Raw genomic sequence first — 20426 nt, forward strand, 5'->3', positions numbered from 1 at the left:
ATGCCCCTAAGTCAAAAATCACCCAATAGAGCTAACGGGATCGACAGAATTCCATTCCGGAGCCATCTTCACATTGTTCTGACTACGGTCCAAATTTTAAGACTTAAGCTCTCATTTAGGGACTAAGTGTCCCAAAACACTCCGAAACTCAAAAATGAATCATCTCGAAAAGTCACAACAGCATAAATAGATAATGGAGAAGCATTAATAGGGGATCGGGGCGTTAATTCTCAAAATGAATGGCCGGATCATTACACGTTATGACAATATTGATTCAGAAATGGAATTACACAAATCGGAAGAATGTCGTGAAATCATTTATGAAGATTGATGTAAAGTATGAAAAAATATTGGCAAATAATACTATCTTATCACAGACGACGACGATATGCATTTTCAGAATCATAAAAATACTGCATGTACTGTAGTTTTACTTCTGCACCATAGAGATTTCACTAAACAACTGAATATTATTATTAATAAAAAACTATTACTTCATACATCTAATGGCTTTTCTTAACTAAAATTATATTAGGTGTTGCCATCAGCTCAATTCTTGCATTTAGTGATTGAAGGCCAAACAAGAAATGTAGTGCGCCTACATGGAAAAAAACTGAACTTGTGGAAGGTTTCAACTAGACGATATTCCATGTCCATATGTAATGGAAGTTACACAAAAATTATATATGGATTCATCCAAGTATTTCTCGGATTAAAACCAGGAAGACCTAAAAAGAAGAAAGTCATAGGAGGCTGGGAAGGCAATACAGTTACATGTGCACTATGCGGGAAAAAAGGACACAACCAGAGAACGTGCCTAAATATTCCAAAGAGAGATTGATATAATGTTTCAATGTTTTTATAGAACTCATATATCGTAGAATCATATCATTTGAATTGCAAAGAAATAAAAAGCATGTCTTGCACTAGACATATATTTGGTATGGTGATTCTTTGCCAAATTACTTTTTGACAAAAAAATTATATGGCTACTTGTGTTTTCAATAAAAATATGTTTATTTTCTGTTTTAGTATATAAAAGTGGGATGCATTTACATCTAGTTATTGCAGGAAAAAAGTGCTAAAATATAATTTGATACCCAAGTGGTATATCTGTATATCTTATTGGTATATCTGTATACCTTATTGGTATCAAAATATGTGCAGAAATAGAAGTGGTGCCCCAAATACAATATTTGTACATACGTCATTAATAAAATGGACACGCTTTGCAGCTCATGTCAATATTGAAGTATAACAAATTGGAAGCCATTTACATGTAGTTATTGTACATCATTAGGTACTTAAATGCAATGTGATACCCAAATGGTATATTTGTATACCTTATTGGTATATAGTTGTATTGCACTAATATGGCTAAACCAAAATATGTGCAGAAATACAAGTGGTGCACCAAAAAAATACAACATTTGTTCATACTTCCCCAACACCTTTCGGATTAGTGAGGGTTTTGACATTATTGGGAAAACTCGTTTCCTTTTGGAAAAAGGGATATAAAGAATTGAAGAGTCGCTACCTAACGAATTAAGCTGCATTAGGGCACCTATTATGGATCATTTACAACACTAATTATACAACCAGATATTGGGTAAGGGCTTGAAGTTACTTCAAGGGGAAGGTGTTAGGTACCCTTCAAAGTCCACAACGGTGGGTCCCGGCCAAACTTACTTTGTGAATTAATCTGATGCAAATAAACAGTCTAAGCACACATATGTAAAGGAACATTGGTTTTAATAGTTAAGCAGTCTAAGCACACATATGTAAAAGGAATATTGATTTTAATAGTTAAGAAATCTAAGCACACATATGTAAAAGGATAAGGGGGTCCTAAGTTATTTATTCTATAGCATCACATATATGCAATGCTCGGTAATCACTCCTCAATGAGGGGCTACACGTTGTATTATCGCACAAGTCATCATATCCTTTTCAACCCATTATCCTACCCTTAGTGGTTATTAAGCGAGTTTTACTTAACGAACTCTAATCGTGTTGTTACTCGTCCCTTCCTTGTGGTCCCGGAGGAGTTTGAGACCTCTAAATCTGGGCAGTTCTAGACAATCCTAAGGTATTTAAAAGGGCAAAAATCTAGGCAACAATCAAATAACATGTAGGACTAGCATATAGGGACAAGAAGCAGTTAAAGGCTCATGTTTACCTCCGCACAGATACAGCAAATAAACAGCACGTCTCAAACACAAATACAAGTAGTTTTTTTTAGAAAAAATCCTAGGACAAGATGTCCTGGAGAACATTAATACACATAATATGAAAAACATTCAATGGCAGGGCCCTAATCGATTTGCCTACTGATTTTAAGTCCTGTAAAACTTAAGTAGCTTAACACAATCAGAACGCAGTTTCCAGTTTCATATAAAGATAAGTTACCTAAGGCTTGCCTAGGCGTGGAATTGTATGCAATCACAATTACCGGAGATGATAAACAGTTTTAGAAATTATTCAACCTACAAAGATGTTGTTCTAGGTGACACAGATTATAACAGGTGATTTATACTGATTCGTGCTTAAAGACATGATATCTATACGGGAAGTTGCTTTTATACCTTTTCATGGACATTGACTTATTTTAATCGAAATAAGCAGGTTCAAACAAATTCAAACAAAGTTCCTAAAAAATATGGTATCTAATGCATACAAGGATGACAGTTTATTAAGGAGAGATTATTAACCTAGTAGCAGGATTTCTAAGTGGAATTATTTACGCGAAATTGAATCATGGAATAGTGATGTAAAGTGTGCTGAAGTAATGAGCATATCAATCCTAAGACATGGCTTCTAATGCAGATTCACAGAATATATAACCTATAGCATGTTTTCTACCCAGGACTACCAATGATCGAATGATCGAATAAATTACATAAATAAAATAGAAATTAAACTATATGGAGCCTGAAGTAGGCCCGAAGCTAATCCTGGTAATGCCAGGCCTTCCCTAGTCTCAAATGCCAAGGATTTCATAGTCAATTTTATGTCCAAGTGTATCAGAGTTCCCTAAGGACTTCAAGGATCCCGGACAGTGCTCACACCTAGACTTTTCACAATAAGGATTGATTAAGTGCAGTGTGGAATAGCCAGCCCCAGTGTGCCAGAATTCAAAGAGATCTCAAGAGGATCCCAAGGCAGTACACACACTGGAAGGTAGAACCTAGGGACTTAAAAGTAGAGTGAGAGTGCTTGAAATAGTTTTGAAAAGAAAACAGTACCAAAATGACTCTATAAGTAAAGAGGTTTTTCTGAAAAATAAGAACTGATTTAGTAGTAAAACAGTTTGAGAACCAGATAAACACTTTTGAAAAATCAGCAAGCAGCCTGATTGGTTATAGGACAAACAGGTTTAGCACCATTCAACACAAATTTCACACAGGGATAGTGGGGGATTGTGGACACATAGAATACACATTAGTGTATGGTAGCAGCACATAAACAACAGGATGCACAAAAGTTTTTAAGAGTTTTATAGGATTAAAAAGTTAGTCATAAGAATGGGTGGAAGAGACATAGAGCAAAGATCACAAACAACCATGTAGAAAAAAAAATATTAACACTGGACAAGTTGGCACACAGTCAAAGTTACTTTGAGATACTAGACAACATAGCAAAGCAGATTAAGCAAGAACCTAAGTGAACAGCTTAGGCAAACATCATGAGTATTCCTAGTTCAAACATGCTGGCATACTTAACAAGCAGATTGAAACATGCTGGATAAAGCAGTAGGCAGAATTAGACATACTAATCACAGGTTTTAACAGAAACCAAATTCAAACATGCTAGGTGAAACAGTAATCAGGTAGTGTAATTTAGACATGCTAGTTACATATTGAACAACATGATGGTAAACAAAAAATCGGATTGGGAGTCATAACTAATGAACTAGAATAACAATGAAACACATAGAATTTTGGACTTTGAAACTGAATCAGGACATACAAGTTAAGGAGAAAAACATAGAGTATAGAGCAGATGTGGTGCAATAGCTAGCCTTGGCTTACAACCGGTGTAGACATGTGATTTTTTACCCTCCCCAAGATTTTTTATATTGTAGCGTAAATATTTAGTTTAAGTTTAGTATCGCTCTCTTTACTTTATTTTATCTAAAAAAACTACAAAAATATTTTCCCTTATTCTAACTAGTTGATATTTTGTCTAGTTAGTTTTATTTTTTAAAAAAATACAAAAATAGTCTTGGCATTTTATTTTCTTAAAAAAAAAAGATAAGAAGAAAAAGTTCAAAAAATATTTTACATTTTAGTATATATTGAGTAGTATTTAAATTTCATTAATATAGTAATTATATATCTTCTCTAAATATTTTTATTATCTTAAATATACTAGTATCTTTATAAAGCTATTTTTAATTCATCTTTAGAATAAAAGAAAAGAAATGAAAAAAAAGAACCAAAAAGACAAACAAGGAAAAAGGAACAAAGAAGTAGAAAAGGATAACATGAAAAGCAAAACAAAGAGAAAAATGAAAAGGAAACCAATTGGGATGTGGACCCCACCTTATTTCTCCATAACAAATTCTCACCTGCACAATAACACACACATGCTAGATGCCAAAGCAAGGCCAAGAAAGAACAAAAAATATTCCTTTAGTAGGGACCACAAGGCTTCTTCCTATCTTCTTCTTCTTTCTAAAATATAAATACACACACACACTGATATAGAGAGATACACGCCAAAAAAAACAAGAAAAGGGGCTGGGGATCGAAAACAAAAACAGAGCACCACAAAGGGGGAACAAAAGAAAACAAAGAAAATGTCCTCTACTCCTCCATTTTAGAGTCTTCTTCCTCCATAAAACACCAATTCCCACCATGAAACTCCACAAAGCTGACCTTCACTATCCATCCCCAAAACTCCATTGAAATCTGACTTTCCCCGCCCCTGTTTCAACCCCAAAACTATCCAAACTCTAGCAAAAAAAAAAACGCAGAAAATTCCAGCTCCAAAATCGTTGCGCTGCTGCTTCTAAACAACCACCAAACAACCTCAAAATAGCTTCAGAAGCGCAACGAAACTTGCTGCGAATCAAGCCCAGAAACGACCCTAAAGCAGTAGCTCAGGTCACTGCTAATTCCGTCGCGAAACAGTGCCAAAATATTACCTAAATTCCAGTCGAACAATCCTTGAAACACAAAATTTTAGTCGAGTTCGAGGTTACGGACGAGGTCATAGTTTGTTAGCTCTGGTCGAGTCCACCTGAAGTTCGAGTTATCGTGTATATTGGAGGATTTGTATTTATCTATAAAAGATTGGGCTCGAAGGTTTGTGATTTTGTTGTTGCCATTCTACCTTTTCTTTACTATTTCATTCGTAATATCATGCTTTTCGTTGGGTTTTCTTTGATTTTGCTGCTTCGTCTCATTAATTGTTTGAATTAGTGTTTCGTTGTTATTTGTTCTGTTTTGGTGGAAAGTTAATATTTTGGTTTGTTCCATTTTTTTTGTGATTGCTTGGATTACAGTATGGGTGTAGAAATTTTACTGTTATTATCTTTCTATACCCATAAGTTGTCCAGTGATTACATGAACTATTCCACTGTTTTCTTTAAATTTTCCTTATTAAGATGTTGGTTGGTTCGTTAGCCTTGAATCCTTAGGCGTGGGCGTGTTCTAATGCAGAATACCTGGAAAGCTAGAAGCAAACTTAAGGTTTGGGCCTTTCTATTTGATTATAGGTTTAATCTTGAAAAAAGGCTACTGAGCCAAACATGTTGAAATTATCCTAGGCTCATTCCCTAATGACACTTTATTGAGCCATTTTAGAGTTATTTAAATTTCATGTAATCTATAAGCTAGCTCATCTTTCCATAATTAATTACTATACTTTCCCATAAATAATTTCATAACTCACGGACCGTTACAATAATCTCAAAGTTTAGGAAGAATTATGAATATGTTTAAATTTATCATCGTGATTGTGTACACGTTCGCCTGACATAATTATGATTTTTAAAATAAATCGAGGTATGCGTTCGCGCAACTTCAACCAAAATTTCTTAATATTAATAAAGCGATATTAGTTATGGACACGTACGCGTGACATGATTCTTGATATGCCAAAAGAAATGAGTACACGTATGCGTGACTCGTTTCAGGTTAATTTCTTAATTAAAAGCGGTAAAAAGAAAATGTGCATAGGTTCTAAAATACATAATTCAAATAATTAATTAAGCCAAGTATGATTAAAGCGACCGTGCTACAACCACGGTATCCGAAAATGCTTAACACCTTCTCTCGGATTAACAGAATTCCTTACCCAGATTTCTGTGTTCGCAAACCACAAATAAGAGTCAACTTTCCTCGATTCGGGATTTTAAACCGATGACTTGGGATACCATAAATTATCTCAAGTGGCGACACTGATTTTTAAATAATAATCCCGTTTTGATTGTCACTTAAATTGGAAAAAACTCCCTTATACCCTTTAGGGATAGAAAAAGGAGGTGTGACAGCTCTGGCGACTCTGCTGGGGATAAGAACCCAGAATTTCTGGTTCAGGATTCAAGAATTCGAGCTTGTTTTTATGATTTTTACTTGGCTTCATTTATTGTTAATATTACTATATTCTGTCAACCTTTTGTGCTAACTGCTGTCTGTTTACCGCTTTGATATTATTTGAATTGTATATAAATGTCTTCTTACGCCACCCTTCTGAGTCTTCTAAAAATGGTGCACGTTCGCGTGACCCGCTTTTCTGTTAGAAGTCATACCAAATAGAATGAGGCTGGGCCAGCAACAAGGCTGGGTAGACTTTAGTGCTCCCGGTATGTTGCCCCCTCTTCGGCTCGAGTTGTCCGCTCGGGTAAGCCAAGTAAAGAACACAACCCCAGGTTTAAACCTAGAATAACATGACCTCATGTCGGATCCCTAATAGGAACGTTTGTTTGCATCACGTGCATTTGACTTAGGGGATTCAACACGGAGGTTGGGTCCGTCTAGAACAAGTGTACCCGAAATGAAAGACCATCCTGATGCATCTTACATGCTATTTGTACAGTTATTTGCTTCGGCTTGTATGTTGATCGGCTAAGGAAAGAAAAACAACAGAAAAACCAAAAGTGAGGTAGGATAGAGAATTCACCCGGTTCTAAAAACTCCGGTATTTGAAAATGCCTCGAAACTCTATCAAAACTTTTGAAAAAAAGGAGAAAAATAAAATATATTCCAAAAAAATGAAAGTGAGTCAATATCATGTTTCTTCAATTATATCAAAACTGACGAACTACGCGGGTCTGATTCTCACTGGATGTGAGATACGTAGGCAAACCTCATCGGTTCCGGCCCACCATCTTAAAAAAAATCAAAAATATTTTCTTTTACTTCCTTCTTTAAAAAGTCTTTCTTTTAGACCCTAATTTGTTAGAAAAAATACAAAAAAATATTTTCTTTTAGTCTCTCTCAAAATTCAAAAATATTTGTTCGAAAATTCAAAAAAAAAAAAATTTCTCTTTTATTTTGTAGTATTTCTTTCATAAATTCAAAGTACAAGTCCAAAAATATTTCCTTTCTTCTTTAGAAGTTTTTCTTTCGAAATTCCAAAAAAAAAAAGTTAATTTTTTTTTTTAAATAAATAAATTTTCTTTCTTCTTTAGAAGACTTCTTTTACAATTCTTTAAAAAAAAATCGAAATCAAAAAATATTTTCTTTCTTATTTATATGTCTTTCTTTTGAAAAAGTCCAAAATCCAAAAAAAAAGGTTAATTTATTTACTTTATTCATGATCTTTCCAAACTACGCAAAATCTGATTCATGTTCTCACATGATACGCAGGCAACCCACATCAGGTTCGATCAACCAAAAAAGAAAAAAAAAGAGAAAATGAAAAAAATGTTGATAATAAAAATGTTGATAATAAAAAGGACTGACTGAATGCATTCTAACGTGTCTTTTGTTTTGAATTGTAAAGTAAGTTTGAGGTGGTCGGTTTGTGGTAAGCGGACAACACAAGATCCAAGGAAAAATGATAACTGACATCGAAGCTGTAACAAGTGCTCAAGAGACTCAGGGTCAGAGGGTTCGACAAGAGTCTACTGTGTTTGAGGAAAATAGAATACTGAAACAGCAAATGACCAAAATGTGTCAAGCATGAGCCAATGGCCAAAGATAGCCTTGTCATGAGTCACAATTTGCTACCCAGCAAGAGCAGTGCCACTCTCCTGAGTACCACTCGTACTTGTTTGATCTTCCTGCAAATATTGAGAAGCCTGCCCGAAAGATGGCACAAGATGAAATGACCCAAAGAGTGAAAAGCTTAGAGCAATGGTTGAAAAACATGCAAGGGTTGGCAGGTCAGAAGAGTATTGCCTACAAGGATCTATATATATTCCCCGATGTCCAGTTGCCGCCTGGTTTCAAAACTCCCAAATTTGAAAAGTATAATGGACATGGAGACCCCATAGCCCACCTGAAAAGGTATTGCAATCAACTAAAAGGTGTAGGAAGAAATAAAGAATTACTAATAGCTTATTTTGGGGAAAGCCTTGTGGGAGTAGCATCTGAATGGTTTATGGATCAAGACACATCTCGCTAGTACGTCTGGGATGACATGGCACAGGCCTTTGTCAAACAATTCCAATACAACATCGACATCGCCCCAGACCGCAATTCCCTTTCAAACCTGAAGAAGAAACTAACTGAAAGTTTCAGGGAATATGTCATTAATGGAGAGAGCAAGCAGCTAGAGTTAAGTCACCCATGGACGAACACAAGCTAATCATTGTCTTTCTTCAGACTCAAGAGCCAGATTATTTTCAATACTTGATGTCCGCAGTGGGTAAATCCTTCTCAGAAGCAATCAAAATGGGGGAAATGGTATTAGGACAGGCAAAATTATAAGTCAAGCAGTTCTCAAGGCCGCAACTTAGGCTGTCCAGATTGAATCTGATAATTTTAGTGACACGAATGAGAAGGACGAAGAAATCATAATGACATTAGGGTCGAGAAGAGGTCCTAGGAGAACGTCTCGAAGGTCTGACCAGCCTCGTCTGTTTTCTGATAATGCTCTTGTGCACTACTATCCACCTCAGAACTCACAATACTCTATTGATCCACCTCAGTATGTTGGCCAGCCACCAAAACAGCCTAGAAGGCGAGCACGACCACCGCAAAATCTCATCTAACCTCCAAAAAATTTTCAAGAACCCTATAACCCACATCCAAGCCAGGGGTATAGAGCGGAACAAAGGTTGAAAGATAATTTTACACCAATAAGAGAGTCTTATGCAAGCTTGTTTGAAAAATTAAAACATTATGACATGATTGCACCCATTCATCCAAATCATGTGGACCCACGTGCAAGAAGCTTTGACCCTTCTAAAAGGTATGAATACCATTCCAATTCCCAGAGTCATAATGTTGAAAGTTGTCGGGATTTGAAAAGAGAAATAGAAAGGATGATCCAGGAAAACCTAATTGTGATCCAAGACAGTGACACCCGGAATATTGCGCAGAATCCTTCACCTACACATGATGATGCACACTTTATGGGGATGATGCATGGTGACAGGGAGTATGAGAATCCTCTCGAGAACTTGTTAACTAAAGTTATTGATTTTGAAATTAGAGAAGGCTCTGCTGATTCTGATGAGCAAATTTGTGGCTAAATGTCAAGCCTAGCAATTGAAAAGTCATTTTCTCCTCACTAGGAAGGAATCTTAGTAGCTTGTTTTGATGTTTTTGTGTTATCTGGGTTATTTCAGGGTTGTGATCCATATTTTATTTGTTTTATTGAGTCAAACCCTTCTATTCTTCTATTTTGTTTGTATGAGTCATGTCTGTCTATTTTGTTGCTATTTTCATTATCCGAGTTATTTTAGGTTTGTAACTCGGATCTTAGGTTGTTTGTCTTGTTATCAAACTCTTTCATCCTTTACTCAATAAAATACAGTTTGTCCTTTTGTGTCATTCTATTCTTAGTTCTTTTCTCGCTAGTTCTAATGACATGACATGCATGCAGAAATTTTGGCCAGATCTTAGAAACTGATTTAATCTGGAATTGGATAACTGGGAAAAAACTTTTGAGGATGAATAAAGAGTTGAAATACATTGGAATTAAGGTCGAGTAAAATTCACCTTCAAATCATTGTGAAGATCGGACTTGAGAATGTTTAATCAATTGAAGTTTGTTGGAAAGTTCAACATTAGGGGATGGAAAATGTCTTGTGACCACGACACACCAAGAAGACAGACATGTTCGTCAGTGCTGTGATCACGAAAAGATACTATGTTTGGAGTTCTCGAGGTTGGGAGGCCTTTTTTCTGTTACCCAAACACTTTATACCCTTTGTTACCCCTTTGAGCCTGTGTTATTTGTTTTGACCACCCGACATGTAAGGCGATGTCTTGAAGCATGCAATGAGAAATGGTTGTCACACGACATAGAACACTGTCAAGTTGCCCACAAAAGAAAATTAAAAAAAAAGGAAAGAAAAGAAAAGAAAAATGAGAGAGTCTTACTAGTGAAAACCTTCACGGGCACTATAAGGCGATGGTAAGTTGAGAAAATAAATGTGAGAAACTTGTAGGTGAAAATATCTCGGGCACTATTAGTCGAAAGTGAGTCGTGAAGTTGATGCAAAGGATTGGCACGAACAAGCCCGACTTCAAAGTTATAAGAATGGTCAAAGCAAAAATTTGGTCAGTTTGATAGATCGGCTGTTAAGTCCAAAATGCATGTCATGATCATTAAGGCTAGTTATTGAAAAAGAAAAAAGAAAAAAAGAAAAAAAAAGAACTAGAACTCTATCCTTCTGACAGGGCATTTCTTGTTGATACTTGTTTCTTTGAATCATTCTGTCCTTCACTCTAAGTCAGTCCTTGTCAAAACAAGCAAGACAAGATTTCAAAATCTGCTAGTAGCTTTTTAGTTGCATAAAATAAATTTAGCCAGCACTTAGTTGTTACTGTCAATATACCTTGAGGATTCATGCAAAGGCTTCCCCAAAAAGACTCTTGTCAGCCTATTTGGCGCAAGAAAGATAACTGGTGATTCTCTCTGACAGACAAATTGCTCAAAAAGCAAGAAGTCATTCAAGATATCGGAAAAGGTCACCTAAGTAAAGATCTCCAGTCGAGATAAGGCAGATTGAGCCGCAAATACAAATAGTACTGGGTGTGAAGCAATTAGGGTTGATGTAGAGCAAAAGTCTCTTGAAACCGACTCAAATTGATTGAGCAGAAGCCAAGCTGCCCAAGGCTCAAGGCCACAAACCCACCACCATTTTCAAAAACTGACAAATTTTTTGTTTGTGTGAAACAGGAACAAAGCAGTACAAAGAAAGTGGTTAAAAAAAAAAAAGAAGACAAAGAAAAGAAGAGAAGAGCCGACGAAAGGAAGTTTCTCAAATTTTTGCCTTCATTTGTCATGTTAATATGCGTAAAATCATGCCATTGCTCTTTACATTTTTCCTCCTAAGATAAAAAGTCCTAGTCTGATGAATTTTCCTCTGAATATAAATCTTAGTCTGATGAATCTTTCTCCTAAGATAACAAAAAAGAGGACCTAGTCTGATGAATTTTCTCCTAGGATCGAAATCTTAGTCTGATGAATCTTTCTCCTAATATACAAGACCTAGTCTGGTGAACTTTCTCCTATGATAAAAATCGTAGTCTGATGAATTTTTTCCTAAGATAGAAAACCTAGTCTGATAAACTTTCTCCTAGGATAAAATCTTAGTCTGATAAATTTTTCTCCTAAGATAGAAAACCTAGTCTGATGAACTTTCTCCTAGTATAGAAATCTTAGTCTGATGAATTTTTTTCCTAAGATAAGAAAATCTAGTCTGATGAAATTTCTCCTACGATCAAAATCTTAGTCTGATGAATCTTTCTCCTAAGATAGAAGACCTAGTCTGATAAACTTTCTCCTATGATAGAAATCTTAGTCTGATGAATTTTTCTCCTAAGATAGGAAAACCTAGTCTGATGAATTTTCTCCTAGGATCAAAATCTTAATTTGATGAATCTTTCTCCTAAGATACCAAAAAAGAAGTAGAAAAGAGGCCTAGTTTGATGAACTTTCTCCTAGGATCAAAATCTTAGTCTGATGAATCTTTCTTCTAAGATAGAAAACCTAGTCCGATGAATTTTCTCCTAGGATAATAATTTTAAAAAGGGAAGTCTAGTTTGAATTTGAAAAAAAGGTCAATTTTTAGTTTTCTTAAGTTATCAATGTTTAGTTTTCTTGAAATCAGGGGCCCCGTCTGGAAAATAGTGTCAGTCTTAACTTTAGTCAAGCTTAGTTTATAGTTTTTCGCAAGCTTAATCACTTTTAGGAGACACACATCCTAGTCGAGTCATTAATTTTACTCTCATCATTGCATCCTTCATCAGCAGTGTAGGTGATTTATAGTTTTGCTAGCAACTCGCAAATCTTCCTAGTGCAAACTAGGGCAGAAAAGTTTCTTTTGTTTTGTCTGTTGTGTTGTAGTAGCAGGCTCCCACCTGGAGAACAAGAGAACTCATTCCAGAATTCATTTCAGAGTCATGTGAAGTTTCAAGTCACTAGCAGGTGCCCACCTGGAGAACGAGGGAAGTCATTTTAGAAGTCAAATCAAGTTAGAAGTAGCGGAAGCTCGCCTCAAAAATGCGAATCGACAGTCCGAGATAACCAAAAAGAAGTCTCAATCAAGAACAAAAGAAAAAAAGAGAGAAAAAAAGTGAATCCAAAGTGCAGAAGTGGAGAAAAGATGTGGACTGCTCAAGACATAATTGAAGTCACAAGCTTTGACTGTCCCATTTTGAACTGAAAAAGCTGAAGAAGATTGAACCAACACCTGCAGCTAACAAGCATCAAGATTCAGATCAGAGTCTGCATGAAGAACCAACCAAGACTCAAGATCATGATTCAGAAGACTCATAGATAAGAATCTTGTAACTCGTAGCTAATAGGCTTAGTTAGTCTTTTTAATTTTGATTTTGATGTAATAATGGGATTGCGGACCGAAACCTCGACAACACCTCAATCGGCTCTCCACCTCGGTATACTCCATCACTCTTCCTAATTCTAAACTACACGTGGCCTGATTCATTTATAGCCAAGGATATGTAGGCAGCTCAGATACCAGGGCTCGGTCACATTCTTTAGTTTTTGGTCTGTTCTCTAAATAAGGGCCGGGTCAAAAAACCTATCTCATCGTTCTTTGTCTGAAAACTTTTCACATTTTCAGTCAAAGAAGGGCAGTTGTAGGCATGTGATTTTTGATCCTCATCAAGATTTTTTATATTTTAGCGTAAATATTTAGTTTAGGTTTAGTATCGCTCTCTTTACTTTATTTTATCTAAAAAAAACTACAAAAATATTTTCCCTTATTCTAGATAGTTGATATTTTGTCTAGTTAGTTTTATTTTTGAAAAAAATACAAAAATAGTCTTGGCATTTTATTTTTCAAAAAAAAAATAAGAAGAAAAAGTTCAGAAAATATTGTACATTTTAGTATATATTGAGTAGTATTTAAATTTCATTAATATAGTAATTATCTGTCTTCTCTAAATATTTGTATTATCTTAAATATACCAGTATCTTTATAAAGCTATTTTTAATTCATCTTTAGAATAAAAGAAAAGAAATGAAAAAAAAGAACCAAAAAGGCAAACAAAGAAAAAGGAACGAAGAAGTAGAAAAGAATAACATGAAAAGCAAAACAAAGAGAAAAATGAAAAGGAAACCAATTGGGATGTGGACCCCACCTTATCTCTCCATAACAAATTCTCACCTGCACAATAACAAATTCTCACCTGCACAAATTCTCACCAGATGCCAAAGCAAGGCCAAGAAAGAACAAAAAATATTCCTTTAGTAGGGACCACAAAGCTTCTTCCAATCTTCTTCTTCTTTATAAAATATAAATACCCACACACACTAATATAGAGAGACACACGCAAAAAAAAACGAGAAAAGGGGCTGGGGATCGAAAATAAAAAAGAGCACCACAAAGGGGGAACACCAATTCCCACCATGAAACTCCACAAAGTTGACCTTCACTGTCCAGCCCCAAAACTCCATTGAAATCTGACTTTCTCCACCCCTGTTTCAACCCCAAAACTATCCAAACTTTAGCAAAAAAAAAACGCACAAAATTCCAGCTCCAAAATTATTGCGCTGCTGCTTCTAAACAGCCACCAAACAGCCTCGAAATAGCTTCAGAAGTGCAACAAAACTTGCTGCGAAATAAGCCCAAAAACGACCCTGAAGCAGTAGCTTAGATCGCTGTTAATTCCCTCGCGAAACAATGCCAAAATATTACCAAAATTCCAGCCGAATAATCCTTAAAATACAAAATTTCAGTCGAGTTCGAGGTTGCGGACGAGGTCGTAGTTTGTTAGCTCCGTTCAAGTCCACCTGAAGTTCATGTTATCATGTATATTGGAGGATTTGTGTTCATCTATAAAAGATTGGGATCGAAGGCTTGTGATTTTGTTGTTGCAAAAATTCGGATTCACTAGAGGTTCATTCTACCTTTTCTTTACTATTTCATTCGTAATATTATGCTTTTCATTAGGTTTTCTTTGATTTTGCCGTTTCGTCTCATTAATTGTTTGAATTAGTGTTTCGTTGTTATTTGTTCTGTTTTGGTGGAAAGTTAATGTTTTGGTTTTTTCCATTTTTTTTTGATTGCTTGGATTACAGTATGGGTGTAGAAATTTCACTGTTATTGCCTTTCTATACCTATATGTTGTTCAGTGATTACATGAACTATTCCACTATTTTCTTTAAATTTTCCTTATTAAGATGTTGGTTGGTTCGTTAGCCTTGAATCATTAGGCATGGGCGTGTTCTAATGCGGAATACCTGGAAAGCTAGAAACAAACTTAAGGTTTGGACCATTTTATTTGATTATAGGTTTAATCTGAAAAAAGGCTACTGGGCCAAACATGTTGAAATTATGCTAGGCCCATTCCCTAATGACACTTTATTGAGCCATTTTAGAGTTAGCCCAATTTCATGTAATCTATAAGATAGCTCATATTTCCATAATTAATTACTACACTTTCCCCTAAATAATTTCATAAATCACGGACCGTTACAACAATTTCAAAGTTTAGGAAGAATTATGAATATGTTTAAATTTATCATCGTGATTGTGTACATGTTTGCGTGACATAATTATGATTTTTAAAATAAATCGAGGTATGCGTTCGCGCAACTTCAACCAAATTTTTTTAATATTAATAAAGCGTTATTAGTTATGGACATGTACGCGTGACATGATTCTTGACACGCCAAAAGAAATGAGTACATATACGCGCGACTCGTTTCAGGTTAATTTCTTAATTAAAAGCGATAAAAAGAAAATATGCATTGGTTCTAAAATACATAATTCAAATAATTAATTAAGCCAAGTATGATTAAAGTGATTGTGTAAAAACCTCGGAACCCGAGAATGCCTAACACCTTCTCCCGGGTTAACAAAATTCCTTACCCGAATTTTTGTGTTCGCAGACAACATATAAGAGTCAACTTTCCTCGATTCGGGATTTAAGCTGGTGACTTGGGACACCATAAGTTATCCCAAGTGGAGACTCTGATTTTTAAATAATAATCCCATTTCGATTGTCACTTAAGTTGAAAAAAACTCCCTTATACCCTTTCGGGATAGAAAAAGGAGGTGTGACAGCCGGCTAGGTCTGTCGCACCCCATTTTTTCCCTCCGCGGAGAGAGGTCTGGGTTTCGACATTCATGGGGTGTGATAACTCTTTTCTTTTTGGGAATTGGATATTTGAAGAGTCGCCACCTAACGGATTATGGTGCGTTAGGGAACCTAGAGCGATTAACTCTTGGATTGGTTTGCATTACCAGAGATTAGGGTAAGGGCTCGAACTGACCTTGAGGGAAAGGTGTTAGGCACCCCTCTTGGTCCACAACTGTGGGTCACGGCCAAACTTATAGTCACGAATTAGTCCAAATAAATACTTGAAACAAATAATTACAAATAAGGCATGTGTGTATAACTCAAATAATAATAAGACATAAGTTTTTGGACAAGTTGTATAAAATAAAGTCTTAAACAAAAAGAATTTTGGGAAAGGGGGGAGTCCTAGGTTGGTTAGCCAATAGGATCATCCCACACAATGTCCGGAAAACATTCCTTAATAAGGGGTTACATGTGACATTAGCGCGTAGTCATCATATCTCATATCTACCCTTCTCATCCCTTAATGGTCATTTAAAGCGAGTGTTTTGTAATGACCCAACTGGTAGCTTTGTCTTTTAGAACCCTGTTCCCTAAATAAAACTTTCCGCACTTGCTTTAGCTAATTTACGACTTGCGAGGATGGTTGGTTCGGGATTTGGAAGAGTTTGGAGTTAAATATGCCCATTTGATTCCTTAGGATTTTCTTAAAAAGTGCTAAGTTTGATTTTGGTCAATATTTTGAGCAAACGGACCTGGATTCGTGATTTGACGGTCCGGGAGGGCCGGAGGAAAATATGGGACCTGGGCGTATGCCCGGAATCGAATTTCGAGGTCCCTAGCCCGAGTATTGAATTTTTTATTAGAAATTGTTACACTGAAATTCTAAGTATTTAAAGAAACTAATTAATGATTGATTTCATGGGTATATGGCTCATATGTTGATTCCGAAGCCTGGTACAGGTCCAAAATATCATTTAAGACTTATCCGCAAAATTTGATGTCAATCCGAGTAGTTTTAGGGCATTTTGGCTCGTTAGTGGAAAATTAAGAACTTGAAGTTCATAAGTTTGATTCATTTGGTTTTAGGGGGTGATTCTTAGATTTAGCATTGTTTCGGGCGTTCCGAAGGTTCGAGTAGGTCCGTCTCGTGATTTTAGACTTGTCGGTATGTTCGGGCGGGGCCCGGGAGCCCCGAGCGTCAATCGGACGAGGCTCGAGTGAAGTTGAAATTTTTGAGAAGTGCTGAAGCTTCTGCTTCTATCATAACCGCACCTACGGTTGGTGGACCGGAGATGCGGTCCATCTATCGCAGATGCGGCCCAGGGAAGTCCAGGCCAAACCGCAGAAGCGGCTCCACTGACGCGGCCTCAAGACCACAAAAGCGGTCCTAGCCCATTTCGCAGATGCGGTACTTTCTTGCAGATGCGGTCCCCTGACCGCAGAAGCAGAAATCACAGAAGCAGTGAGCTTCATTTAATACGGGTTCTAAGTCATTTTTGACACTTTTCACTCCTTCATTGGCAATTTTGGGGGCTTTTGTAAGAGGGCTTCCACTTGGCATCTTGAGGTAAGCTTACCCCACCTATTCTTAGTTTAACATATGTGTTTTAGATAGATTAAACACTAGGATTAAGGTAAAATTATGGGGTTAGAGCTAGACCTAGGGTTTAAATAAAACTTATATTTTACCACAAAATTGGTTATAAAATGAATTAGAAATCATATATTATTGATCCTTAGGTTATAGAGAACAACTTCCTTTGAAAAATTTCGGAATCCGGGCATGTGGGCCCGGGGTCGGATTTTAGGAAACTCGTGTTAAGGGTTGGAAATTGCTTAAATAACTAGAATACGATCTTGTGAGCTTATATTGATTAGTTCCTACCTCATTTAACTAGTTTTGGATCGTTCGACTCCAAATTGAGGGTTTGGGCTCGTTCTTGGCATTGGAAGTATACTTTGGAGAGAGGTAAGTCTCCTTTCTAACCTTGTAAGAGGGAATTGTCCCCATAGGTATAATAATTGAGTAATTTTCTACTAAATGCGAGGGCTACGTACGCACGAGGTGACGAGAGTCCGTGCGTAGCTACTATTATGTTAATTGTCCGGGTAGCCTAGGACCCACATTATGCTATATTTGTGAATGTCTCTATATTTTCTTGCTAATGTGATCAATTAGAATATGCTAGAGGTTTGGAAAGGGATATAAGTGAGCATATATACTTGTTGAACCCTTGCATGAATTTATTTGAATATAAATGCGCCTTCGTCTGTTTCCTTGATATTATTTGATATTTGTGGAACGGGCCAATCGCCTCGGTATAAATAGATGCATCTATGGTTCCTGCCATTCGACCCTCTGGCAGTGCACAGTTTATTTTCTGTTGGATCGGGTCGCCGACCTCGGCATAGTGTGCGCATGATATCTATGTGAAATCTTATCCATGACTTGACCCGCTAAATATTTGAAATGTAAATGGCTAATTGTAAAATTGTTAAGAACATGACATATTACCTTTTGCTACAAACTGTTGATTATTTGTGATTTTCATGCTTAGTGTAACACTTTATTGTATTATTTGACCTTAGTAAGTATCAAGTCGACCTCTCGTCTCTACTTCTTCGAGATTTGATGGGATACTTACGGGGTACATATTGTTTATGTACTCATACTACACTACTGTAGTTAATTGTACAGGATATGAGGCAGGTATATCTAGCTATTAGACTGGTGCGCACCCCTGATTCATAGACCGAGACTTCCACGGTGAGCTGCTCCCTTCCGGTGCCGTTCAGCATCTTGATGAGGTCTTTCATTACTTTTGTTGTCTATTCTATCCCGGATAGTAGGATAGTATTATTCTTTTGTACATTCTACTAGTTTCCCATTACTTGTGACACCATATCTTGGCACACACATTAGTAGACAGTTATTTTGGGTCGTATAATTATTATTAAATATTGCTTATCATCACCTATTTTAATTGCAAATTAAGAAATGTTGTATCCGATTTGGGTAAGTAAAATAAGAATTTACTAATACTTCTGTGTTGGCTTACCTGACAATGGTGTTGGGCGCCATCACGACCCTTAGTGGATTTTGGGTCGTGACATGTTTGGTCAGCGATCTCTATTGCGTGTTGTTACCGTCCCTTCTTAATGGTCTTGGAGGGATTTAGGACATCTACCTATAGGTGGTTCTAGACAGACCCCTAAGGTTTTAAAGGTGAAAATACTAAGGCGGCAGGCAAGAACAATTAGGACTTTAGCACATAAGATAAAAGGGAGCAATTACAGGCTCAAAGTTACCTCCTCAAACAATACACATAAACAACACGACTCAAGCACAAATAAGGGCCTTTTGTTAAACAGTATCCTAAGGCATGCTGTCTAAGTGAATATACAGAAGACATGTAGTTTATTTTATAAACTCAGAAGTGACGACCATATCAGTTGCCTACTGATTTTAAAATCCTGTTAAACCAGAACAACATTAAGTCACAGAAACAGTTTCAAAGTTGCGAGATTTTAAAATGCCCCATAGACTTGCCTATATGCGGAATACTGATGACTATGTTTTATATAGTGAAAGAAGGTAGGTTTTTAAAAAGGACTATTTAATCCCTATAGGCATGCTGTCTAATAATAGATTAAGGCAGTTTTGAAAGAACTCATTTTAGGGAAAATAAACCATTAATTAAACCAGATTCGAAGTGAGCCATTTGTTAACTAGATTAATTTATTTAAACTAAACTTAGGTGAGATCTATAGGCAGAATTTCTGGTGTTGTTCCCTATAGACATGATATCTAGTTGTTTAATACTGATTCCTGAAACTTTGCAGGCATGATGACAAATGAAAAATACATGTGAACACTTGTTATAACAGAATTTGGATTGAATTATATCCTATAGGCATGTCATCTACTTGTGAAGCTGATTTTAAGACTTATAAACATGGCTTCTATTATGGAATCACCTGAAACCTATAGGCATGATTTCTAACATGGTGAGACAAACATGACAAGATGTAAAAGTCTTATAGGTATGTTTTCTACTTGGTAAGGTAATCATATCAAAATGTAAAGTTCTATAGGCATGGTTTCTACCTGTATTACCCCAAAAACATGTAGTTACCCACCTTTTTCACTAATTACCCCAATATTCATTTACAAATTATTACAGACCATATGAATGAATTACATAAGTAGATAAGAAAATAAGAAGTTATTCTATAGGGAGCCTACAGATAGGCCAATATTTCCAAAGCCTCCAATAGCCTGAAATGCTCAAATTCCATAGACAATATCATAGTCTAGGTGCATCAAAGTTCCCTAAGGATCTCAAGAATCCCGGGCAGTGCTTACTCCTAGACTTGGTAACCAAAATTGAATAAGTGCAGTGTGGAAGGGTCATCCTCAGTATGCCAGAGTTCAGATAATTCTCAAGAGGATCCCAAGATAGTACACATACTATAGGGGGCAAAACCTATTGACTTAGGAGTAGAGTGAGAGTGCTTGACACAGTTTGAAAGGTTTCAGCAGGAAAACAGTATAAAAAGGAGGTTTGTATGAAATCCTTTGTGGAGTAAAAGTTGGAGTCATGCAGTAAACAATTTTGATAAGAGAGAGAGTTACATGATTATACAATAGTAACTCAAACATGGAGTCCAAAACCACATCAGCAATACTCACAGGACCAAAACAGAAGGAACAAACCGACACACAGGGGTGATAGGGATTGGGGA

General features: G+C 36.3%; 1 long non-coding RNA gene across 2 annotated transcripts; it reads left to right on the forward strand.

The window, feature by feature from the left end:
- The first annotated feature begins 4700 nt into the window (after positions 1 to 4700).
- Positions 4701 to 18651, forward strand: LOC107812109 (uncharacterized). 2 transcript variants are annotated; one of them, XR_012695799.1, is made up of 3 exons: positions 4701 to 5309; positions 12527 to 14491; positions 18367 to 18651. It is a non-coding gene; the product is annotated as an uncharacterized LOC107812109 (long non-coding RNA). The 2 variants fall into 2 exon arrangements; XR_001654071.2 differs by lacking the exon at positions 4701 to 5309 and having other exon boundaries at positions 12174 to 14491.
- Positions 18652 to 20426: the final 1775 nt, after the last annotated feature.

The sequence above is a fragment of the Nicotiana tabacum genome, chromosome 10 (assembly GCF_000715075.1).
Source record: "Nicotiana tabacum cultivar K326 chromosome 10, ASM71507v2, whole genome shotgun sequence".
Taxonomy (NCBI): domain Eukaryota; kingdom Viridiplantae; phylum Streptophyta; class Magnoliopsida; order Solanales; family Solanaceae; genus Nicotiana; species Nicotiana tabacum.